The 26,386-nt window shown below is 42.4% G+C and overlaps 1 long non-coding RNA gene across 8 annotated transcripts in view; it reads left to right on the top strand.

Annotated features, from left to right (window-relative positions):
- Nucleotides 1-25,946, top strand: part of LOC103350974 (uncharacterized) — a 183,647-nt gene extending 157,701 nt beyond the window's left edge. For 4 of the 8 annotated variants that reach the window (XR_011381444.1, XR_011381441.1, XR_011381442.1 and 1 more), the window contains one exon: nt 25,630-25,946. This is a non-coding gene — a long non-coding RNA (uncharacterized lncRNA). Of the gene's footprint in view, nt 1-1,915; nt 12,260-25,629 lie in introns of those variants that run through there. The other 4 variants (XR_011381439.1, XR_011381438.1, XR_007909622.2 and 1 more) reach the window with 1 other exon arrangement.
- The last annotated feature ends 440 nt before the right edge of the window (nt 25,947-26,386 follow it).

Here is a 26,386-nt window from a genome sequence, read left to right as displayed (position 1 = left end):
TACCTAGTTTTTTCAGAACATTCATTCCCTAAAAACTTCTTTTCACTCTAAAAAAGAGACACAGAAGTCTAACATGCTAGGAGTTACTAGAGGGAGAGAAGCAACCTGAGGTCCCCTTCAGGTATAGGATCCAGGGTACACCTGAAAGAATTAAGCTTGGGGAACTCTGTTTTGAGGGTTATACATTTAATCATTGCACTTCTATTATTATCATCCCTATTTTCAGATGAAAAGACTGAGGCACAGTGAGAATAAGTGATAGGTGCAAGTTAACAGAGAAGGTGGGGGAACAAGGATTTTCATTTAGACAATATAAGCCAAAAGTCTTGCAGGTGTATCATGATTAGATAATATGCAGTATCAAAAGTTGTTAGCATGGTGTTCTTCATATAATAGGTGCTCGAAAATGTTAGACAGTATTAATAGATACAGTCCTTTGGTCCCTATAGATTTTATAGTCAATAACAAGTGATAATATCATAAGTAAGATATTAACAAATGGGCTCTTTGTTCTTCTCTGCTATAGTGAGTGTGGTTGACACAGGACCCTTATCTGCAAACCAAAGTTACACAGGTGTATGTGGTGCTGAGGTGAGGAAGCCGAGGAGCCTCTTCCAAACAAGCACATGGGAATAAGGTCTCAGTTCTTTGGTTCACCTTCATAGTTTAAAACAACCAGTTAAATCACAAACTTTGGAGTGGAAGCGGGGAGATTCAAACTTGTTCGACAACAGATAGAAAAATAACGAATCACTGGGCTGAGCGCTTCCAATCAATGATTGCAAAATTAAACAGGAATTCTAACCTGTTATTTAATTTCTATATACCTAGTTGTTTCCTTAAGGGAGTTTAAGGATAAATGCTAAGGTTGGGTCTGTCAGTTTTCCTGTTTTCTGGGGGAAGGAGGGGAGGGGGTGAGGGGTAGGGCAGAAGGCTGGAGGGTTCCTTGTGGGGTTTCTTAAAGAGTGGGAGCTGGGCAGGGGTGTTTCAGGGCCTTGAATGTGCTGATGTACCTAGTGTGGCTGAGCAGAGGGAGATGAGATACACATCTTACTTTATACTGTTTTCTACTTTTTGCAAGATGCATCTTGCTAGACTAGTTTTGAAGAACTATGCTTAGTAGACATTTGCTTAAGGAACTCTTGTAAGTTTATACACTTTCTCTGTTCACATAAACTGAGAATTATTTTTTTACCCATTTTCTTATAGACCGTCATTACATAAAGAAGGCCTGTCATTTTCAAGTGTGTTTCTTTATATCTTATTTTTTTTTCCTTTTCACATTTCTGTCGCTTACACCTAACTTTTGGAAGATGATATCAGGGCTTACATGGTTAATAAAAGCAAACTAAACCAAATAATCACCTTCTAGTACTTCTTTCAGCATATTCTAATTTTTTAATGGAGAAAATGCATTCTTAAATTAAATATGCATAATAAGGAATACTAATAATAAGAATAAAGTGGAATATGTGAGAATGAATCTAGTGCTGTAAGCAAAATGCATTTGATTTGCTAAGGATAAAAGCTGGCTTGAATCAGTAAGAATCAGTACAATAAAGAAAACCCTCATAATGTTCATAAATTGTCCATAATTGTATGGATTTTAAATATAAAACTTGGCAGTGGCAAAAGCTAAAAGCCATTAGGAGAGATACTATTGTGCAATACATCAGAAGCAGCAAGTCACAATCTTATGAAAAAAAAAAAAAAAACCCTAGCTAGAGTTTTCTAAAATTTTGATAACCATACTTGAGACTTGTCTTGATGTTTACTACAATGTGTGCATTGTTCAACAAGGCATGGCCTAATGCATATATGAATTGTATTTGAAAAGAGCTACTAATTAACATGAATACCCTTCTTCCCTGAAGGTCGTGTATTGCAAAGTTCTTTTTTTCTTTTTCTTTTCCAGCTGAATATCGCTAAAGGAATCCTCCACAACAACCATTAGATTAAGAGACTAGTCTGTTTTCTCTCTGACATTGAGTCACAGTTTTAAAGAGTCTTTCTTGTGCCAAGAAGTCATACCAAAAAATCCCACAATATTTAAAGGCAAGGTAGAGAGCAGAGAAAATAATCTTCCTCATTGTTCAGTGCACCTGGCCTCAATCCATTCATTAAGCTTTATTCAGTCATCATCTTCTTCTTATAATATTTAAAACCTATTTTCCTAAAATTTTTAAACTTTATCTCTTAAGTGAGATTGGTCAGGAGTTTTTTTCTTTGGACACTATTTCAGCCAATATTTTCCAGAATCCTTGGGGGGTTGTCCCTGAAGAGTTTTCCAGATAGACTGTAAAAGCACTTAGGGTCTTTGTTCTACTATTCTGCCCTGAGGGAAACTCTAGAACCTTCTGTTGTTTCAGATTGGGATCCAGTAGGTTTTTTGGCATAGATGTTTCAAGAAACATAGCTAGAATATAGGGAGTCACAAGGTTTAATATTGCTGTATACCAAAAATAACTCTTAGCTAAATCCCTTCAGTTGGAGTTTTGTCTCTGTATTGGTTGATTTTGTATGTCAGATTGGCTAAGCTATAGGGTCCACCTATATGATCAGATACCAGTGTAGACATTAATGTGAACGTATTCTTAAGATATGATTAACACTTACATAGGAAGACTTTAACAAAGCCCCAATAATCTGTGTGAGCTTCATCCAGTAAGTTGAAAGTCTTAAGAGCAAGGACTGAAGTTTTCCCAAGAAAAAGCATTTCTGCCTGGAGACTGCACCTGGAATCCTAGACTAAATTTCCGGACTGCCGACATCAGACTCAAGACAGGCAAACAGCTCTTCCCTGGATTCCTTGCCTGCTGCTGTCCTCTCTAGATAAGTCCTTAAAATCAACCCATCAATCAAAAAACTCCATTCCTACTGAATCTGTTCATCTGGAGAAATCTGACTAACCTTATACACTATTTAAATAAAAGTAATAGCAAAACATGCTCTTTTAACCACTTGGCTTCTAGAATAAACCTGGGTTTTGAGCCAAGTTTGAATAATGCAATGAAGTGATTAAAGAACTAAAGTGATTAAATAACTTTGTTATTTTGCCTACTTGGTTCCAGATAACCTATTTGATAAATACATGCAGGGGTACTTCAAAAAGTTCATGGCTATCATTAGGCCAAGTGAAATAAGCCAGACTCAGAAAGACAAATGTCACATATTTTCTTTCATGTGTGGAAGTTACTATAGAGAGCATAAAAATTGTGTGGATGTCATATCATTTGGAACATAATTATAGATATTACTTCACTGAATTATACACATACATGACAATACACACTTCTTTCCCACATTATGATCTTGTCATGGATCCTTCATTTTGAGATATTAATTTTGCAATCAATCTCCTAATTAATTTTCAAGAAAAAATAGTATATATGTGTACACATATAATGTTCAGATATGAGATGAATGTGACAAAATTGTTAAAAAGTTAAGGGAAATGGAATTAAAAGGTAAGTGTATTTCAGCACCAAAAAATTTGAAATCCACAGATTTTTCATATCATGCATTTTTCATGACCCCTCATGTGCTTGCATTTCAAAAAACTTTCCCCACCAAAGTCAACCTCTTTTAATTCCATTTTCACAGACGTTATGAAGTATGTTCATACATTATTTTTGCTGGTCAATCTGGTTAGAAAAATTCCCTGAGAATTTGTCAAGTGTGTAGACTTTTTCCATGTCTGAAACTATGGATGGTTGCGTGGCTATTATTGGAATTGACTGAGTTACTCCAGTTAGGATTTGCTTTTGGATATATCAGACAGAAGTTCTCATGCTTACTTTGAAATTTTATCTGTTTCTATTAATTTTCTACTATGTAAGTATTTTATTTATTTAATTCACAGGCTTTTATTGGGGTTCCACTCCCGGGCGAGGTTCCCCGGTCCCAACAGAGCAACAGAGCGGGGGCCCGGGGAAGTCGCGCGTCAGAGATTGGGAGAGCTCCTTTTATAGATTCAGGGCATTGGCGTTAACGGTTGAGGCGGGTCTGATCCTCTTGGTTGACCTTTAGGCACCCGCAGGGACCTTGGCAAGGACTTTCTTCCCCGGAAGTAGGCCTCTCCATTCCCGGAAGTGTAGGCCTTCCCTCCTTGTGGATCCCAAAGCTACCATCCTGACCTTTTGGTGATAGGAAAGGGGGCAACGATGAGTCTCTCTGGCTACTTCCTGCTGACTGGGGATGTCGTCTCTATGTAAGTATTTTAAAATGAAATGAAAGGCATCTAACTTACTCCTCATGTAGGATCTCTGTATTTAATGTGCTGTACATTGTGATTTAATGCTATACCTAGTACTCAAACAGTATTTTACACTTTGTGTTTCTGTGTGGGTGCAAACTATTGAAATCTTTACTTAATATACACTAAATTGATCTTCTGTATATAAAGATAATTGAAAATGAATCTTGATGTGATTGGAAGGGGAGAGGGAGCAGAGAGGGGAGGGTTGCGGGTGGGAGGGAGGTTATGGGTTGGAAAAAGACATTGTAATCCATAAGCTGTACTTTGGAAATTTATATTTACTAAATAAAAGATAAAAAAAAGAAATGAAAGGCATCTAATGGCCTCTTCAACGTGACCCTCCCCACCACCATAGCTCACACTGCCAGTTTGCAGTGAAAAGGACACAGATGTTGGAGGGGGGCTTTAAACATCACCTCTCCAGTCTTCTGGATACATCCATTAATGGAGTCAACCTACAGGATCAATATAGTTAGTGATAGTTCATCATGGACAAGGCACTCTGTTCTGTACTCATTCATTATGGGATGTCTCCTTGGAGAATGTAGTATTGTAGGGGGCATTGTCTATAATGTGAAGCAGAATGTGATTCATTCTTAAAAAAGAAAAGCAAATAACCCAGCTAACCAAACAAAAACACCTGAGTCTGTGTAACTGTAAGTGATGAAGCTGTCCCTTCCAGCCCAGTGGTCTGCTGAGGACAGAGTCCTCCAGAGGATAGAATGTGGCATATAAGGGAAGTAGGATGTTGGTCAGTGATGGGGTGTAATAATTGGCAGAAGCCATGCAGTAGAGGGAGAGCATGAAGATGAAAATGGTCAGGGTACACAGGCTGGTTTAGGTGGCCTCGCGCTTCCTGTCAATGTGGTTAATCTTAATGTGTGCCTACAAGGAAGAGATCTGGGAATAGTGACTTGCCCCAAATGGTAGAGTTAAAAACATACCAGGGGATTCCAATTCAATCCCATCAAGGTGGCATGTACCAATGCCATCTCACTATTCCAAGTGATCAATTTCAGTTCACAATTGATCATAATGAAAGGACTAAGAGTCAAAGGGAGCACATAAACAAGTCTAGTACCTGCTAACACTAACCGATGGAATAAATAAAGGGGAGAGTGATCCAACATGGGAAGCGAGATACTCAGCAGACTCATAGAATGGCAGATGTCCTAAATAGCACTCTGGCCTCAGAATCAGCCCTAAAGGCATTCGGATCTGGCTGAAAAGCCCATGAGAGTATTTCAGGCATGGAAAGCCAAGACACTCTGGCAAAAGATCTCTGTGAGTGAGATCCCAGTGGAAAGAACAGGTCTTCAAAGAAGGAGGTACCTTTCTCTGAAGGGAGGAGAGAACCTCCACTTTGACTATGACCTTGTCTAAACAAGATAAGAATCGGAGAACTCAGAGGGCTTCCATAGCCTTGGAAACTCATGACCGGAGCATAGGGAGACTACTGATGCATAGACAGGAGTGTCAATTGGTAAAGTCAACAACGGGAGTCACTGTGCACTTACTCCTCATGTAGGATCTCTGTCCTTAATGTGCTGTGTATTGAGATTTAATGCTATAACGAGTACTCAAACAATATATTTCACTTTGTGTTTTTATGGGGGTGCAAACTGTTGAAATCTTTACCTAATGTATACTAAACTGATCCTCTGTAAAAAAAAAAAAAAAAGAAATTGTCAACTCCCAACTTGACTCTCACTGGGATTAAACATGACAATAGGTCTGATCTGATTTCATCATCATTTAAAAAAAATCATCTATTATTTTTCACTTTTTGTTTTTGTGTGAGCAAACTGTTGAAATCCTTACTTAATGTATACTAAGCTGATCTTCTGTATATTAAGATAATCGAAAATGAATCTTGATGTGAATGGAAGGGGAGAGGGAGTGGGAAAGGGGAGTGTAGTGGGTGGGAGGGACGGTATGTGGGGGAAGCCATTGTAATCCATAAATCGTACTTTGGAAATTTATATTCATTAAATAAAAGTTAAAAAAAATAAAAAAAAATAAAAAAAGTGGTAAACCATTGAAATGACTGTAATTCATGGCAAAGAAATTCAGTACGATTCCATTGGCTTCTTATTAATTTTTGGAAGGCATCTTGACTGTGACAAGAAGGGTGGAGGAGGGCCAGGGAGCAGAGGACTAAAGTTCCAAGGGGATTGATTGGAAAGCATTGGTGAGTCATTTAAAAGTTTTATCTGGGGAAGTTCTGCTTGTTTTACAAACCTCCCTCACTGCTACTGAGCACACTGCCTCCAACATCTTTGCTGGAAAAGTCTGATTTTAACATTAAGGAACTGATTCCCTAAAATTGGACCATTCCCCATCCAAATGGAATCTTGCCCTTGTACAGAAACATGTCCACAGGGATAAACCTGACCAGGAATGGGAGGGCCATGTGGGAAGAAGACATGACAAGGCCCCGGGTGAAGGAGTTGCCTTGAATGAATGGTAACAGAGAGGATGCACTGTGTTTTCCTGTTTGGGAGGTTTAATTCTTCACGGTTTGCTTGGCTGTCAGAACACTTCACATTTTTATTTGTGAACATACATGGTGATCATCCTTAAGACAAAAAAAAAATCTGATGGCAGGTCCCTTGGTGCCGTTGTTCAGAACAGATGTTGCAATCAGAGCTGGGCCTTCAATTCTCACCTCTGAGATGTTGTAAATTGCATAAAGAAGCATCTCTGCTCCCCCTTTCATGTTTCACATACCACTCATGGTGGTAACCGTGGAGAAAAAAGTTGAAATTGACAAACTTAACCAAGTTGTTGCTCACCAGGACAGAGCCGTTGTTTGTGTTGATCCAGTCACCCACAGCTCATGTAACAAGCAAAATACATAAATTTAACTCAACAGGGGAATCTAAAAGGGAGCCTCACACACTTGGATCATCAGCATGGAACAGCAATGTGGAAGCATGAGGTTCAGGAAAGCGTAAACATTCCTTTTCACATTGAGGAACAATACGAGAGTGACAGAAGCAGAAGCAGTGTGGAGTAGCCTGAACACTGTCTCTCCACTTAGAGAGCAAAAGGGGTTTTCTCTTAGATGGAAATGATGTTCCAGCTTGTCCCACTTCTCATCACAGCATCTCCTCTCCAGCATCCCTGACATGGGGCTATCTCACCTTTCCTTGAACTCTTCTGCAGACTGAAGTTTGTGCATTCCAACTTGTTGTTTGGGCTTTGTTGAACCTAGCCTAAGTCTGGATAGTACGGTGAAAATTGAATAAACAGCCACAGTGACTTCAGGAAGTTTTTTTTTATGCAAACATCTGTTTCTTGAATTTGGCTATGGCTAGACCTTGGAGAAGGGAGAATACCAACAGATTAAATAAGATCTAGAAGATACTGCCTCATTCTTCTTTTCTGTTTTAGGAATACAAAGTCTGTCTCCTTTCACCATTATAGTGGAAAGAAACCCTTTCCAAGTTTCCTCCAATGCTGGGTTTATGATGATGAAATCATGTGGATGCTTTTTCTGGTATTTTTCTGCACTACAAATGTAATCTGCTTTGAAAAAAGTTCCCTGCATGCATATCCAAATAAAAATTTAGAGTAAAGATGAGTAGAGCAATCAACAAATGGTCATCAAACACGTACGCTTGTCTAGCACTGGGCAATATGCTAACGTGTATTGAGAAGTGTAGGAGAGTGAGGCCTTGTATTTCATGAAATTTGGAATTTGTTAGGAAGATTGGTAAGCATTAAAGACTAATAAAAGACAAGTTATGGTTTGGGAATATAGGACCCAATCATAATAGCTGTAGTATTTGTAACAGGAGAAGATCGGGTTGACAGTTGAAGCTGGAGAAGACTTCCAATAGGAAGTGTGAATGATGCAGGATCTAAGGTGCTGAGAAGCTCTGAGCAGCCAGATCCCAGGCAGGAAACATTTATAGTGGGGCAAAGTGTACGAGCAACCAGCAAGAGTTATTTAGTCAATATATTATCTTCCTGCCAAGAGTTCATTGTGTGAGCACATTTTTTTTTATCCCCATTTATCAATGGGGAGATGGACCTGGTAACAGATGAGTAATGATAATAACAAGGATGACTGACATCTGTTTAGCACTCACTATATTCCAGGAGTTGTTCCAGGATTTTTATGTATATTAAATTATTTATGCCTCATAACAACCCTACTAGATAAGTACTAGTCTTAGGCGCCAGTTAAGCATGAAGCAGCTGAAACAGAGAAGTTAAGTAACTAGCCAAGGCACACACAGACAGGCCCCACTATATCCACAGCCCACACTTATGACACACTATCAATGTATGACAGGAGCAGAAGTGTGCTGAGCAAAATGGCACTGACCTTGTAGGAGGGATGAAATATCAAAGCGGATATCAAAGTGGGGGGGACATGTGTGTATGACAGGTGAAAAGGGCAGACAGTCATTATTCTCATTCTCAATTTTCTGATTTTGAGAGCCCATAGTGAGTCCAAAATGTAGGTCTGAACACCAAAATGCAAGCTATTTCAGGACATCACCATTCCAGAAAATACACCGTCTATCCGTTCAAGACCAAAGAAAACCCCTCCAAATGTTGATCCCAAGACTTCCAATCATCCCAGCCTCCCAATGGGTCCAGGACTGCTGGAGGAGAAAGATGCAAAGGTTGGAAGAGATCTCCTCAACATCTCCTAAAACCCTTCCTTAGGGGCTGTTGTTGTGGCACAATGGGTTAAGCCAACACTGGCATCCCATATGAGTGTCAGTTCGAGACTCAGCTGGTCCACTTCTGATCTAGCTCCCTGCTAATGTGCCTGGGAATGCAGCAGATGATGGTTCAAGTATTGGGGCCCCTGTCACCCATGTAGGAGACTCAAACAGAGTTCCTGCCCCTGGCTCCGGGCTTTAGCTTGGCCCAGCCTCATTGGATGTGACCATTTGGGGCATGAACCAGCGTATGAAATAGTCTATCTGCAATTCTATCTATATCTGTAATTCTGCCTTTTAAACAAATCTCTCTCTTTTTAAAAATTTCTTAGGTCTCTGTTTTTAGCTCCTATAGAAATGTGATTCTCAGTTTTTTTTTTTTATTTACTTACTTATTTATATTGTTTGAAAAGCACAGGGACTCACAGAGATAGAAACCAAGACAGACAGAGATCTGGTTCACTCCATTCCTGATTTATTCCCCAAATGCCCATAAGAGCAAGGGGTGGGGCTGACATTGTGGTGTAGCAGGTTAAGCTGCCATCTACAGAGCTGGCATTCCACATTGGTGCCAGTTCCTGTCCAGGCTGTTTCATTTCCAATCCAGCTCTGTGCTAATGGCTTAGGAAAGCAGCAGAAGATCGCCCAAGTGCTTGAACCCCTGTACCTACATGGGAGACCCAGATGAAACTCCTGGTTCCTAGCTTCAGTCTGGCCTAGCCCTGGCTATTGCAGCCATTTGGAGAGTGAACCAGAGGATGGAAGACTTCTCTCTCTGCCTCTCCCTCTCCCTCTCTGTAACTTCACCTTTCAAATAAATAAAATAAATATTTTTTTAATTAAAAAAGGCAGGGAGCTGAGCCAGGACAAAGCCAGCAGTCCAGAAGTCAATCTGGGTCTCTCATGAGGGTGACGGGGACCCAAGTACTTGTGCCATCATCTCCTGCCTCCCAGAGTTCACATTATCAGGAAACTTGAATCAGAAGTGGAGCTGGGACTTGAACCCAGGCACTCTGATAGGGGTTGTGGAGTCTCAAGCAGCATCTTAACCAAATGCCCACTCGATTACAGTGATTTGAAACATAGACTTTTAGTAGAAGAATCAATTTTTCTCAAACAAGTCCTTAGTGTCTCAATAAATAAGATAAAAGGTGAGCTAATGTGAGGAAATATGGTGCCATAAAAGCAAGAGTTCCACTCCTGGCTTAGCTTTTGCTTCAGCCTCCACTCGAGATCCCCAAGCAGCCCTAGATAATCAGGGATGCAAAGCCTACTATGAAAGCTTTCACAACCCTCCAACAGGATGACTGTAGCAGAATACCCAGCTAGCCAATGGCTTCAATAGGTAAGGTCTTATTTTTCTTACAAGAACAGGGGTCCTGAAGGTAATGAGCTTCTAGAATTGGTTCAATGGTTCAGAGATCTCAGTGTCAAGGTCTTTTTGATTTTCTTGCTTTTTGCTTCATGATCTACAAAAGGCTATTTCAACCCCACAATCCCATTTTTGCTCAGGGCAAGAAGATAGGGCAGTGCCAGCCATATCTGTCTCCTCAAGTCAAGAAAATAAAGGCTTCTTTTGAAAACTTCTGGATGACTTCTGCTCAGGTCTGACTGGCCTGAAGTGTGTCACATGGTTGCATGCAACCCTAAGCTGCAAAGCACTCTGGGAAAACAAATATTTAGTTAGCCATATTGCCACTGGAACGAATACTGGGGTTCTGTTCTCAAGGAGGAATGTAGGTGTGGGTATGGAAGAGCTCACTCACAGTGTACACCATGGCCTACTTAATCTCTCTATGTTGTGCATGAAGGGACACATCACATTTTAAGGTTCCATGATAGAAAGTGCACATCAAATTAATTTACACTGAGAAACTAATGGCTTCCCTTTTGGTGGGTTCCTCAGGTTGGCGTAAAAATGGTGCTGAAAAGAGAAAGAGGTGTCAAGGAAACAACAGAAAAGCATCAAAGATGCATTACTGGTAACTCATGGGAATCTCCATGCAATTTTGGTCAGGTGCACACATCTAGTTAGGGTACCGCGTTCTCTGGAACAATGGCTCTTTATGCAGCGTGTTAAAGTATTTTGTCTCGAGTGTAAGCAGTATAGCTTGTTCAACCAAATACATTCTCCTGAGTATCCAGAGAATGGATTTGCTAAAGTACAACTGAACTTAATAGGTACATGACAAAAAAGAGGGAGAAGTTAACTCAGTAAAATGAGTTCCAAAGCACATACACACACACCCTCAACTGCAAAGATAAAAACCAATCAAGGGTGCCTGCTCTATTTATGGATTTCTGCTACAAAATGGATTTTGCTTCCGTGTCTTCCCCCTGCCTCTCTTACAGGTAGTCAGGGGACAGTTCATCTTGTCTGTCTTTGGTACAGTTATGGAACTTTTAAGGGGAGACCAGGAGTCTGTGTGGGGACTTGTCCTAAAAGACAGAACAAAAAGAAGTTATTAATCACGTTCCCCTTTGCATATTTACTGTTTGCCTTCTGAAGAGAATATTAGTCTGCTAAGAGATGCATAATTAGGAGCCACGCCAGATGGATGATCAATGTGGTTTTAATTTTTTATAAGGAGAGAATAGAGGTATAGCTTGGAGTTTTTATTTTAAGAAGATACTTCAGTTCTGTGTAGTTAAACACAAATATCTTGCATTAGAGGGTTAGTGTCTTCCATGCAATGATGTCAAATATGTTCTTGAAGCAGCCCTTCTATTTTTAAACCACAACCCCAGTGGAACAGAAAAGCTGACGGGGCCTACCAGCTGGAAGGGGAAAGCTAACGAGAAGCAGAGCTGGAGTGTGCACTGCCTGCGCTGCATTGAATCATGTCATCGTCATTACAAACCAACCACAGGCACCACCGCTTCCCTGCCCCTGGTTGCCCATCGGTTGAGAGGCAATTGTTCTCTCCACACTCAGGCTGGACAGGAATATAAAGGAGAGCTTTCTGAAGTCTTAGTGAAGCAAAGTGCGTGAAATCTTCATCCAGCGTTGGCTGATTGGGATTGGTGGCTGAGATCACCTTAGAGGCCCAGGAAGCAAGACAGAGGCCTGGGGGCAGTGCTCTTGGACCCCTTGGTCCTGACACTTTAGAGAACTATGAAATCAACCCAGACGGCTCTGACCACATATAATGTCTAGGCCTAATAGAGCGGCATTCTGAAACAGAATTTTAAAAAATACAAGAGTGAGTCACAGTCAGTAAGGATAAGTATTATTTATGCAGTTTTTGTTTCAGTAACATCCATGTCCCCATGTAAGTTGTATTTCTTTACCTAGATCACAGTCAAAAAAGTCTAAAACACTGTTGGAGGGTTGAGTGTGACAGGGAAGCAATGTGGGGGAAGGGAGAGGGGGTGGAGAGCGACAGTGAGGCAGGAGGAAGTGGAGGAGGAGGAGGAGGGTGGGAGGGGGGAGGAGAGGGAGACCCAGAGTCCATGGGCTCCACCTGCCTCTGTTCATTCGTCATGGCTCCTAACGCTGTGGGTGTGCGTATCTTCATTATATTCACACAGATACTCTTCCTCATGCCATTTAAAACCCTGTGCCAAGTCCCTCATTCAAATGCACCATTCAGAATTTGATTGGGGCTGCATTCCACTCATAAGATAATTTGGGAGAGAGAGTGAACATCTTTACATCATGGAAGCTGCCAACCCAGTATGTAGGGACTGTTGGTATCCTCTCTGGTCTTTCCCTCCGTCTCCTAGTCCTGCTTTCACTATTTTAATAAAAACTTTTCCTTTTTTTCTTTCTTGTTAAGATGACTCCCATCCGCGTGGTTGTCTTGTTTGGGTTCCGTTGTATCTGGTTTTCTTTAGTCCTGTTCTGACACCTTTTCTCCAGGTGTAAGGACCTCTGAAGCTGACTGACCACAAGGTCTGCTCTGCTGTGCCTCTCACAAAAATCCTTTCTTTGCATTTTTTTTTAAAAACAGAATTACCTATTTAAGGAGAGAGACAAACAGATACAGAGACACAGAGAGATCTTGGTTCACTCACCAAATAGCCACAACAACTGGGACTGGGCCAGGCCAGAGCCAGGAGGCAGGAATTCCATCAGGGTCTCCCATGTGGGTACAGGGACCCAAGTACTTGGGCCATCTTACATTGCTTTCCCAGGCACATTAGCATGGAGCTGGATCAAAAGCAAAGCAGACAGGTCTCAAAGTGGTACTCATATGGGATGAGTACTACTGGGGTTGCAGGCAGCAGCTTAGGCCACTGTAACACAATGCAGGGCCCTACTTGTGTTTCTTGAGAGATGTTTGTGCAGCTTTACTACTGCCAGGCTGTCCTCCCAGGCAAAGCTATCTCTCAGGGGGCCTCCACACTCACCTCCTACTGGATCTCTGTTTTTCCTCTTGCCCATCTACCATTCTCCACTCAGCCACTGGGTGACTGTTAAGGATACGAAGTAGGTGATGTTATCTTCCTTCCTCCCTAAGATGTCTAATGGCTCCCAACATGTTTCAGTACTGCCAGGGCTCCCACGATGTGGCTCCTCCCTTTTCTCCAGCTTCATTTCTGGAAGTTTCCTCACCTTGCAGGACCCGTCAGCCACATTAGCTTTCACTAGCCACTCAATATTCCAAGCGGCCCTGCCTTGGACATGTTGGCTGCTGCCTTCTCAGCAGGATGCCCCTGTCCCAGGTGTGTACGTGACCAGCTCCTTCTGGTCATAATGGACACCACTAACACTGCTAATTTTGATTTCGAGAGGACTTTTCTGAACTCCCATGGAAGCAACATTCTCTATACATCCAGTCACCTCCCATACCTTTTTAAAAACAGACCTTATGGTACTTGATATTCTCTTATTTGCTTCTCTGTTCTCTATCTCCCATTCCCATTGCCCCTGCACACATAACAATATACATGAGAGTACAGACTCTGTCTCCATGCCTACTATTTCCCCAGCCCCACATAAGCACTAAGTCAGTGATGAATTCATAGATTGCATCAGTGAACTGGGTCCTTTACTAAATCAGGGAACAGAAAGCTCTCAGTCCTTCTTTTTGATGCTATGAAAATTACCTTCTCAGTTCTAGGAAATTGTTTTGATGTGTGTGTGTGTGTGTGTGTGGTGTGTATGTGTGTGTGTAAGCAGGGCGATATATGAAAGGGAATCCTTTATAAATTAACTATGAAGTACATATTTTAACCATTAAGGATGCGTTTTAATCACTAAGAATATGTTTATTGTTGGAAATTTATTTTAATTTGACTTTGCAATGTGTTTCCAAGACTTTGTTATGGGTAAAGCAGCCACTCTGGAGAGCTGTCCAGGTGAATAAACCAATCTTCATCCTTGAAGGAGAATGCTTTCAGCAAGATAAAGAGACTTGTAAAAACCTCATAAGGCAATGGACTTGAACAGTGACAGCAAGGATGCTCCTGTTACGGAACACTGAGTTAGGGCTCAACCTGTCCCAGCACGGCAATGAGCATTCTTTGTTTTGCCACAATAAATCATTAGGGGCCAATCACACTTGAATTTATTTAAAGTCATCTTGAAAATTAACATGAAATTAACATTATATGAAAATAACATGTTCCAACTAAAAGAGGAATTGGTAATTTGATCCAAACTTCAGAAGTTAACCCAGAGAATGAATGAACCTTCTTGTATGTTCTAAAAATGAAAATAATGTGACTGAGATGAGCAGCTTCCCACCCACCTCATGGTGGATACCTCTGGGAGCCATCACCCTGTGTCTCAGTCTGCTGCATACCTGCGGCCTCTTGCCACCTGCCCAAGAACTCCTTTGGCTCCAGATGTGGGTGTCTCTTGCAGGGTCCCAGGATGCAGTAGGGCCAGGTATGCCTCCCCTTTGGATTGTAAATTCTTTGTCCAGCTTCCATGTAAATTAATTTTACAATAATAAGAGTCTCCTCTGAACTAGAGAGATGCTGTGGCAAATGCAGAACTGAAGACACACATGGGAAACTCCTAGAAACATCATGGAGGGACCATTATCTTAGAACCTGATCTGTGGTTGGAGTCTTTGAGTAGCCAAGCGAATGTTGTCTAACAAATGAGTGATCCTGGACCTGAGCAGGAGTAATCTGACATGCTTGGTATTTTCCTAGGAAGGAGAATGCAGGTTCTACACTTGGTTACTGGAGAATGTGTAACAACCTGGTGGAGCTCTAGATATCCAAGGAGTATGGCTTTCTGACCTTGGCACACTGCATCACTTGAAATTCATTTCAAGTTCATTGCCATGGAGGGGGAGAGGTGATGATGAGTCAGCTTTTTTGGCTACTCTTTCCCATTTTGGGGTGACAGTGTTGGTTAGCCTCCCCTATTTTTCCTCAGTCCTCCCTGAAGCTTATCTCCAGAAGACAGGAGGACTGCTCCCCACACAGTTCTGGTGCTGCTTCTTACCTGTCCCTGGTACCTCCCTGGCTCTAAAACTTCTCATCACCAGACTGTCATGGGTACCAAGTTAAGAGTTCACAAAAAGAGGTGGTCTAGACCTTGTCTACTCTTTTGGAAACCTAACTTGGAAAATGTTACTAGGAAAAAATCACTCTATGCAAATCACGTTAAAGAAATGAATATTATCCTTTGTCTAAATATTGCTTAAATCACTCTAATGAAATGAATTTCTATGTCAATATTTAACCCACAGCCCACATCTTTATTTAGCCTCTCCCTTTAGTAATCAGAATGCAGAGCCAGCCATTATGATGTGCTGGTGATAATCTGGAACAGGAGGCGAGGAGTATTAAGGATGGAGATTTGCTGGACAAAGAGAAATAGACTCTACCACTCATGTGGGTCTGGAGAGAATACAGTGAGAGGCATCAGGGAGTGGCTCAGTCCTACCAGTCCAGCTGCCCCCTTTTGTTCAATAGGAATCTGTTCAAGGATGGCTATAATATACATGGCTGAATCTGGGGGTAGGGAGGAAGGGTATAGACCAGGCAAAGACAAGGGTAAGCATGAGGTGGGGCCTTCTGGCTCTGGTCAGGAGATTAGGTTCAGGATGTGGCATCTGTTCCTTCAGCAAGAGTTCTCAGCAGAGCAAGTAACAGAATTAAAGTTCTTCCTCCTAAGGCTAAAGCTCTTAGGTAGGTGGGCATTTCATGCAGTGCTTAAGTTCAAGTTCCAGCTCTGCTTCCAATTTTGGATTCCTACTAATATTCACCCTGGAAAGCAGCAGGTGATGGTGCAAGTAATTGGGGCCCTGCCACCCCTGTGAAGACCTGGCCCAGCCCTAGCCATTATGGACACTTGGGAAATGAACCAGTGGATAGAAGTATGCTTGCTCTTTCTCCCTCCCTCCCTATGTATGTGTCTGCCTTTCATATAAATATAAATAAATAAAAAATTTTAGAGTGCTAAGGCAAACACCCAATACCAACATGAAGCCAACATAGCAGGTTCACTACAATTTCAGGGCTAAAGAAGCATCAGAATATAGCTCAGCAGACTTGAGGCTCAGATAATTTTTACTAAGAAGGAGACGTGAAGGTTAGAACAGAGACCAAATAGAAAGGTCTAGATCACAGGTCTTAGAGCCTAAGAGAGTAGGTCATATTTAAAATCACCATATAGAGATTATTGCTTTCTGCCCATCTTCATACCTGAGCCAAGGTACATTATGAAGAACAGAAGTTTGCTTAGCTCACAGTTCTGGAAATTGCAGAGCATGGTACTAGCATCTGGTGGGCTCTTGGGAGGGTCACAGAGCAGATGACATGACAAGGGCCGGAGTGCATGTGGAAAAGATCACATGATGAGGCGGGAATCAAGAGACCATGGAGAGGCCAGGCTCACACCCACTCTTGCAGGAACTCATCCTCTCCCGTGATATCTGACCGACTCTTGGGTACCAGATTAATGCCTTCATGAGGGCAGTTATGGTCCAATCACCTCTCTAGGCCAGATCTCATAAAGGTTCACTATGCTTTCATACATTCCACTGGGGCCAAGTTTCCAGCATATGAAGCTTTGGGGGAAAATCACAGCACAGTCACTCAGGAAAAGGCAGGGTGGGATCTGCTTCTAGAAACCATGAATACAGTCCATCGTGATGACCTGGGGATGAGAGGCGAGGAGGCAGCCAAGTACAGGCTGACATCCAGGCACACCACAACTCAGTTTTGAGCCATACTTTGCCAATTTTTTATTTAGCATCTATTGCATTTCACATATCAAATGAGTTCTTTAATTTCGTTGATTCTCATAGCAACTTAATGAGGCTAATTTATCATTTCACTCTTAGAAATGAGAAGGCAAAGGGCATAATAATTTATGTGAGATAAATTATTAATAGAATAATTATTATTAGAATAACAAGCACTATTATACAAACAAATCTTTGTTGCCATAGAAGAAAATATATTAGTTTTCTATTGCTACATTTACAAATTACCACAAACGTAGTGTATTAAACAATATACATTGGGGCTGGTGCTGTGGCGTAGCAGGTAAAGCCGCTCTCTGCAGTGCTGGCATCCCATATGGGCATCAGTTTGAGTCCGGGTTGCTCCACTTCCAATCCAGCTCTCTGCTATGGCCTGGGAGAGCAGTAGAAGATGGCCCAAGTCCTTGGGCCCCTGAACCTGCATGAGAGACCCAGGGGAAGCTCCTGGCTCCTGGGTTCAGATTGGTGCAGTTCCAGCTGTTAAGGCCATCTGGGGAGTGAACCAGTGGATGGAAGACCTCTCTCTCTGCCTTTCCTTCTCTCTCTGTGTAACTCTGACTTTCAAATAAATAAATAAGTAAATCCTTTAAAAAAACAATATACATTTATCCTGTTATAGTAGTGGACATCAGAAATCTAAAATTAAGGTGTTGATGGACTGGTTCCTTCCAAAACTTCAGAGAATTCATTGCCTGACCTTTCCAGCTCTTACAAAAAGGTTTATTTATTTGAAAAAAAAGAGCTACAGAGAGAGAGAGAGAGAGAGAGAGAGAGAGAGCACATGAGCGAGCTACTTCTAACTACTAGTAAACTTTTCGAATTCCTACAACAGTCAGGGCTATGCCTGGTCAAAGCCAGCCACCCAGAGATCAATTCTCCCCAGTCTTTCCTGTGTGTGGCAGGGGCCCAAGTACTTGAGCCATCATCTGTTGCTTCCCAGGAAACATTAGTAGGGAACTGGATCAGAACTGGAGTAGCCAGGACTCTACCCAGAACTCTGATTAAGATGTTGGTGTTCCAAGGGATGGCTTAACCTGCTGTACCCCAACACCTTTGCCCCTTTTTAGCTCTTAGAGGTGGCCTGCATTCCTTGATCTGTGGCCTCTTCCTTGCATTACTCTAGCCTCTTGCTTGCATTGTCACATCTCCTAGAACTAACTCTAACCCTACTGTCTTCCTCTTGGGACCTTATGATTAGATTGGGCAAACCTTGATAAGCTCCTCATCTCAAAATCTGCAAAGTCAATTTCACCAAGTAAGGTATCATCATCACAGGTCCTGAGGATGAGGACATAACATTGGGGGAGAGGGGGTGTGGACGTGTACATTATTCTGCCTACTGTAAGAAGGAATGGAGGGAAATGCTGTGCACTGGAGAGGTGAAGTGGCCAGAGAAAAAGGAGATTCTTTCTCCAAGGCTACTGAGGAGCAGAGACAGGAGTCCTGGAGTGCTGGAACTTCAGTGGAGGGTGACCTGGGGCACTGCTTCTCAGTGGGGAAAGACCATGGACAGAGGGATCTCTGAGCCGTCCTGGGCAGTGGGGACCAAGACAGATGGCAGGGTCAGCACTTGGCAGCAGTACTGTATAGCTGAAGAAATAGCCATAAAGGTGATGAGCATCACACAGAAATGCCCACAACTCCCCTGCCCTTCTGGAAACATCTAATCCAAGATTCTTGCATGAACCTATAGAGGAGGGGAGGGAATACTCCAAACGGCCAAGGTTGACCAGTGGGGACTGAAACAAGATTCAATGTCATTACAGCATCACATTGGACCTTAGTATTAGGGCTTAAATGTCACACTTCTCACTTGTAGACTTTTGCTGTGGCTATGGAAGTGGACAGACAGGTGAAAGCAGAAAACAAAGAGTGTTTGTTTGTTTGTTTGTTTGTTTGTTTACTACATGCTGGAAGGTGTCTTTATACCGGGATTAGCAATGAAGAAGCATCTCACTTCCAAGTTCGCGGGGCCTAAACCTGAACCAGGCAACTCATGGGTGACCCAGGCGCCTTCCTGGTCAATATTCTCTGGGTGACAATAACCATATTAATAAGCATACCCAGCAGGGGGTCGGGTATTCCCAAGAGGAAAATTAATTTCTTTTTATAATCTGCCATAGTTTATTTCACATATTCATGACCCGCCCAGTATGTTTTTTCTTTATGATGAGCCATAAAAATGACAAAATACATTAGCCAAGTTCTTCGTTTCTGCTAAAATGACCATATTCAAAAATAATAACAGAGACTTGTATCAGCGATGCAAAAGATGCATGAAGTAATTGGGGCTTAATTTGTACACAAACTGTCAAGGCAGTTTTCCTCACGGCCTGCATCTTCTGAATTCATTAGTCTCTAATTACGGCCAGTGGGGACCAGCAGTTAGGAGGTTAAAGAGGTTCTGACAGGCCTAATCATTGCTCAGGAAGCTGAAAATGTATGCAAAGTCTCGGCAGATGGGGTGAGAGCGGCTTCTGCCAAGTGATAACTGTTATTCCTTTGCACCTCCAAAGCTGTCATCCTAATAGGCACATTTTAAATTTATTAATGCTCTAGTTACAATGCATACACGGTCTCTAATGGTATGTCATTCTGAGTATATAAACTGAGCAATTAACACATATTACCTGGTAATGGTAAAATTATTTGTTGCCTGTTTGATTTTGGGGTGGGGGGTGATGGGAGTGTTGTCTCCTGTTCCAATAAGAATTGTCCCAGGAAAAGCCCCCCTTTGTTGAAACAGAATCAGAGCTACCTTGTAGAAGGATCTCTCTCTACTCAGATATGACAAACACCGCCTTCTGGGCTTTACCCACTTGTCTCCTCAACCTCTGATTTCTGACCTCGGTCGGAATCTGGCAGCCACAAACAATTCAGGTGAGATGTTTGGTGGGACTTTTGGCACCAGGTGACCCTTTAAAGTGAGAAGAGACCCAGGGTCATGTTTTACACTTGTGACTTCATACTAACTCCAACATTAGTATCAAACTACAGGCACCAATGGACTTTCCAATTTCCAATCCCACAGTCATCAATAGCTCTTTCTCTTTTCGTGGCGTCCCTGACTTTAATCCTGCTTGTTTTAAAGCTAACTAATCTCTAAAAGGAGGTGTCTTCTTCTGCTGCTGCTGCTTTTTTTTTTTTTTTTTTTTTACAAATGAGGTCTCTTGTCTTTCCTGTGGTTGCAGCCATAACATGGGAAGGGCCTTTAATTAAATGCTGCACTCAGTGCAACAATTGTTTGCATGGAGAAGGCTACGGGGATGGAGACAGCTGGAATGGATAGTCCCTAAATTGTAGGCTTTGTGAGGACTGCAAGATTCATCAGCGGTCCTAATAGCATGATAAGGTGTTCATCTCAGCAACAGAACAATTATCCATCCAGTGATTGATCGCCCAGCTCGGCATCCACTAGCCCATTGCCGCTAATTGATTTACATTGTATGGCAGTAATATAACAACAACAAAAAACGTTGGGGAGACTTTATGTTAATTAAAAACTGTTATTATAGTTTCCTGTTAGGTGATCTGTTTGAGATTTTTATGCCATACAGGAAAGAAATCAAACTACTGGGTCATAATTTTTCTTTACAAAGAACCAAATAACCTACCCTGGTGGTTCCTTGAAAGACTGAAGAATAGCCCTGATTGATTCACCAACCTGAGGCTGTGTGACCTCGGGCAAGTGTCCTTAGCTCGCTGAGCTGAGGACTTGATTAGAAGTTGGCCTACAACCTCTGGCCTTTGAGATCTGTCTCAGTTCTAGACGTCCACAATTCTCTGAATCCAAATGTCATGGAGCCGGAAGACAGCTGGACAACTGGACTAGAGCTTCCTAGTTAGGAGCAGGTCAGGTCTTTGATCTTTCACTTCCCATTTTCCACTTGGAAGTTTAATCTGGTTTCTGACTGTTGTCTTTATTTATAGCATTTTTAAAAAATAGGTGCACAGTGGACTTTTTCCGGCCCCCTTGCTGAATTTCTGCTATATCAGACATCCATTCATTTCCAGAGATTAAAAAAAAAGCCTGTTTTTCAGTTATCACTTTAATGGGAAATCCAGTAAAGAGAGTCTAGACATGCCCTGTGGTGGGTGTCAGCTCACTTGGTGTGATGTGGCACTGTAGGGAGAGGGGACATCTTTGGGCAGTATGCACTGTGAGTACGTGGCGTCTGCCCATGTGGCCTCTTCTATGCATGCAAGTGTGGATCCCACTCGGTGACACTAGCCAGCGTCTGACCTGCTCGGGCCCTTATTTTCCTATCTACTGAGTGAAAAGGCTGAGCTGAATGCTCTCTGAGGTCTGTTTCATCAACAGTGTTTGATGACTCTGATCCATTCTGACAAAAAAAGAATTTCCTGGAAATTAGAGCCTTCGAAGCCAGAGTATTTAGAGGAACCAGCAGGTGGAGAGAGAGAAAGGGGCCTGGAATCCACATGCAGGAGAAAAGTTTGCCTGAGACAGCCTCCTCATTCTGAGGATAGCAGGTCATGGTATGGGGCACGATTTATACTCCAATAAAAGAGGGAATTACTGAGATTATTTGCCAAAGGGAAAAAAAAATCACAACCTTGATTTTTCTCGTCCACTTGTAAGTCCTGGGCCACTCTGTCTCCTGAATTAGGTGCATTGCCTGACTTGCTTATACTCTCCTAGAAGCGGTACTCAGCTTGCTCTACTCTGAGGCAGAGGAGTATGGTGAGGAGAGGTCACCAGCATGTGAAGACTGTCCACTTTGTAAATGACGCTTCCCAAAGGATGGATTGCCTACCTCACAAGTGCTGCCAGCATGTTAGAACTTGAGCAAGGAAGCCTGCATCTCCAGAAATCTGATGCACAGCTGAAGTTGAGAACCGTCGCTCTAGAAAGCTGGGGGCCAGGCTGCCTCGCATTCTCCCTGCCAAGAACAGTGCTACTCATTTTCCACCCTGTGCCTGACTCTCAGCCTTCTTTGCATGAAGGTGCAATGCTTAGCTCGGAGGTTCTTCCCACAGGTCCTTAAGAGCCAGAAGTCAAGTTTGTTGCAGGAAAACCCAGTTCAGTCTAAAAACCTCGTAACAGCATGAAACTATTCCATAATTGGAGTCTTGTGTGTTTTGTTGATCTGAACCACCATTACCCAGAGCTCTAGCTGTCAGTGCTTTGACTGTGGGGTTAAATAGCATGTGAGGGTCCAAAACAACCATTCTCAGCTCTCTGCATTCATATACCCAGGAACACTCACGCAAAAGGTGCCTTGTCATTGCAACTCCCCAGAACTGTGACATGCTCACAGCTCCTAAAGCCTAGCATTAATGTTAGAAGAAAATGGAAAGACTCCTTGGAATGAAAATCTATTAGTAAGTTTCCAGACAGTTTTAGAGACTTGATAAGAAACAGTATGTGTGCGGATGTCATAGAGCCTGGGCCATAGCTGCCCGAATTCAAATCCTGGCTTTATCCCATGCCCAGGGATCCATGGACAAGACACAGAACCCTTTTGTTTCAGGTTCCTTTTTAAAGGTGGAAAATAATAGAACTGCCCTTCTCGGGGGTGTCTTGAAGATGAGATGAGTCAATAAATGGAAAGTTTTAGAATAGGCCTCAGCAGGCTGCAAGCACTCAAATGTTAGCCATGGTTAATTCCAGATCATCTGCAAACAGGCTCCACAAGGTGTGATCCTAAGTAGCAAAGTGTCTTGAACTTGGTTTAATGCTCTTTTTCTTTTCTTTTTTTAAAGATTTATTTTATTTATTTGAAAGGCAGAGTTACAGAAACAAAGGAAGAGACAGAGAGGAGAAGCAAGAGATCTTCAAAAAAAAAAAAAAAAAGAAAGAAAGAAAGAAAGAAAGAAAGAAAGAAAGAAAGAAAGAGATCTTCCATCTGCTGATTCACTCCCTAAATGACTGTAACAGTCAGGGCCAGGAGCCTGGAATTCCATCCAGGTCTCCTGTGTTCATGGAAAGGACTCAAATACGTCATCTTCTGCTGCTTTCCCAGGTGCATTAACAGGGAGCTGGATCAGAAGTGGTGCAGCCAGGACTCAAACTGGTGTTTGTATGGGATATCAGCATTATAGGTGGTGTTTAAACCTGCTGGTGCCACAACACTGGTCTCAGATGCTTTTTCTATCTTGAAAAATCTCAATGATTTTTGAATAAGGAACCTCACATTTTCAATTTGAGTAGGACCCCAAAAATTTTGTAGCTGGTTCTGTCTATAGGGCTGTTATAGGTAAAATATAATGTCTATATATTGTTGAAAGTAAAATGGCAACCATTATCCCATCAATAAAGGCTAGACTTTCCCTAAAGAAAATCAGTTGGATGATTGGGATAAGGTAAGCACTATATGCACACTTGCAGAGAGTCATTCATTACTTGTCTTTAGTGATATAATTTAGTGGTAATAATGTTTCATATTTCTATTTGTGCTTCAAAAGTTTAGCATCAGCTGGACTTCTATGTATATTTGGTCAACACCAGAGTGAACCATAGCCAGATATTAAACTCTACACATTATAGTATGGGTGCTGGCATTGTGGCACAGTGGGTTAAGCCGCTGTTGGTTATGCCAGCATCCCATATTAAAGTGCTGGTTCAAATCCTTGTTGCTCTGCTTCCTCTCTAACTTCCTGCTAATGAGCCTGGGGGTGGCAGAGATGATGCACCAAGTGCTTGGGCCCCTGACACTCCTGTAGGAGACCAGGATGGAGTTTCTGGCTCCTGGCTTAAGCTCAGCCCAGCCCTGGCTGTTGCAGCCATTTGGGAAGTAAGCCTGCAGATGAAAGATCTCTCTTTCTCTGTCTATCATTCTCTCTCTCTCTCTCTCTCTCTCTTTCTCTGTCACTCTGCCTTTCAACTACACAAATAAATCTTTAAAAATTATAGTATGACCCAAATTTCTTGTATTAGCTTCTGAATTATTTTTATAGGATCATCTATTTCTCTTCTAAAGATGAAGACTATGTCATGAGTTTCCTGAATTCTCCAAAGTGCCTGTCATATGCCTTGGCAACTTGTCTCTATTTAGTAAATAATTTTACAGATGATCATATGACATTCATCTCAAGGGTGATGAGGAACACTTCTGGGTAATAATGAAATTAATACATAGTCTCTTCTATCACATATTTTGATTGATTCATGTCATGGACTTTGATTAAAATCTTAAATCTAGGTTATATTTGGTCTCTGTTGCTTATTTTTGTGGAAAATGTTAGCAACCATTCTGTGGTGAGCAAAGGAATTTTTTTTTCCTGGTCGTGTTCCATTATAAGTCCTTATTAAGCATCAGAATATTAGAACTGCACGAGGCCTCAGAAATCAGGTTCTCAGTGACTGATTTTGCACAAAGACTGTGGCACTGAAAGTCACGCTGTTCATTGGTGCTTGGCAAGGGGGTCACCAATGTCCAAGATCATGAGAAGGGGACGATCCATGTGGTGGGGCAGAGTCCATGGTGCAGGCAAGTCCTTTCAACCCGAGAGACCATTGACTGTGGGCTGGGTGCCAGAGCTGGCTTAAACTACCTCATAGGACAACGACAAGGACATCTCAGTCCCAACTCAGCATCCCTCCATCCTGAGTTCTCCCTGGGACTGAGCCTTGGAATGCCTGAAGCTAAGATTTTTTCACTCCCTGTTCCCTGCTCTCTCAAATATTTCTGTGTCCACATTTCAGCCAGCAGTTTTGCACATAGTATCTGAGTTTCAGCATTCTGTGTCTGGCCCTGCAGAAGGAGGATGCTGGCTGGCAGTGAGGTGGGGATGTTGGGGGAGCTCCTGGAAATCTTTGATGAGTGCAGGAGAAGGTATCATTTATTGTTACTCAGAGCCTCAACTACAACCCAGAGGTTTTGCTTCCCAGAGACCTTGCAACTCCTTTTGAAATTGGTCCATTTACCTTTTCACTTGCTCTCTTACTTGGAGATTTGAGAGAGCAGGGAGCAGGGAGTGAAAAAATCATAGCTTAAGACATTCCAAGGCTCATTCCTCGCTCTCCTTTCCTTTCTTCTGCCCTGGAACTTCCAGGAGCAGGGCCCCAGGCCTTGTCCTTTGAGAGAAGTGACAGCCCCCAGCAGCCCGTTGGCACCACTGCCAGGACCACAGTGGGTGGGCGTCAGTGCCCCAGCCTGGTCTCTCCTTTCTCAGCAGTGCATAGGCCGAGGAGATTTTCATAAGGACCTCATTCTTGGGGTGCCACCAGTCATGTGAGGGTATCGAGGACTGGGGGCGTCAGGACTCTTGGTTACCAGATGGAGCTGGACCAACAAGGGAACGAGAGGGTGAGTGGATTGCTGCATAGAATCTGGTTGTTCCCTAGAAAGTGTGAGGTGTCACATCCTTTAGAGGGGTGGGAGAAAGGGCCAGCCCTGAGAGACACAGAGGGCTAAGAGACAATAGCTGAGGGCCCATATCCCAACTGTATCACTCATCTGGTTATGCTTTTGGTGGGAACACATTGCCTTTATGGGTATGGGGCCCCATGGTCTTTCTCATGCCATTCATGTCTGTTGTCTTGTCTTTTCAGGATTCCACAGAGCTCTGAGCCCACAGGAGAGGACTGAGGGTGAGAGAGTGAACCTTGTGTGGGAACTGACTCATCAGAGACTTTATCTCAAACTAAACACCTCAGAAGGATTTGGCCTGTTCTCTTAGCGGCTGTGTGAACTCTGAGATGTTACATGGTTCCTCTGTATCTCAGTTTCCTAATCTGAAGTGGAAACCAAATCTCCTACTGCTCTCAAGGTTGCTAAGCCAACGAAATGAGATAATATATCTGAAAACGTTAGAACAGTGTTTGTTTCGTTGCGAGATCTTAATAAAAATCTATTAATATTTTTGCCAGTACTGAGGGATGTATGTGAGGAGGTGTGTGTGGCTGGGATCGATAAACCATGTGACAGGGTCACTGCATGAATAGCAAAGCCTTCATGTTTTAGAAGAAAGAGTGGACCCCTTGCTCTGGGATCGTCCACTCTGATGCACAAGGAAAAGAGTAGTCATTGCGTGTAAGTTAAGTCCTCTAAAAATTAGAAACTCACATTCAAGTGCAACCCCAATCCCCACACCATTATTAAACTGTTTGCCTAAGGTGCCCAACCGTCAGGTGTGCACTGGGGGCTCACAGAATACAGAGCTGAGGGCCTGGTGCATTCATTCATCAACCATTCATTCCCTTCACAAATATTTGCTGAGTACCTTATGTGCCAGGCTCTAGAAAAGGGCACTCACCAAGTCAACAAAGATCAGAACTTAGATTCTAGTTGGGAGACAATAGCACATAA

The sequence above is a fragment of the Oryctolagus cuniculus genome, chromosome 13, assembly GCF_964237555.1.
Source record: "Oryctolagus cuniculus chromosome 13, mOryCun1.1, whole genome shotgun sequence".
Lineage (NCBI taxonomy): Eukaryota > Metazoa > Chordata > Mammalia > Lagomorpha > Leporidae > Oryctolagus > Oryctolagus cuniculus.
The sequence above is the reverse complement of the archived record's forward strand: the minus strand, read 5'-3'. Positions and strand labels throughout refer to the sequence as shown.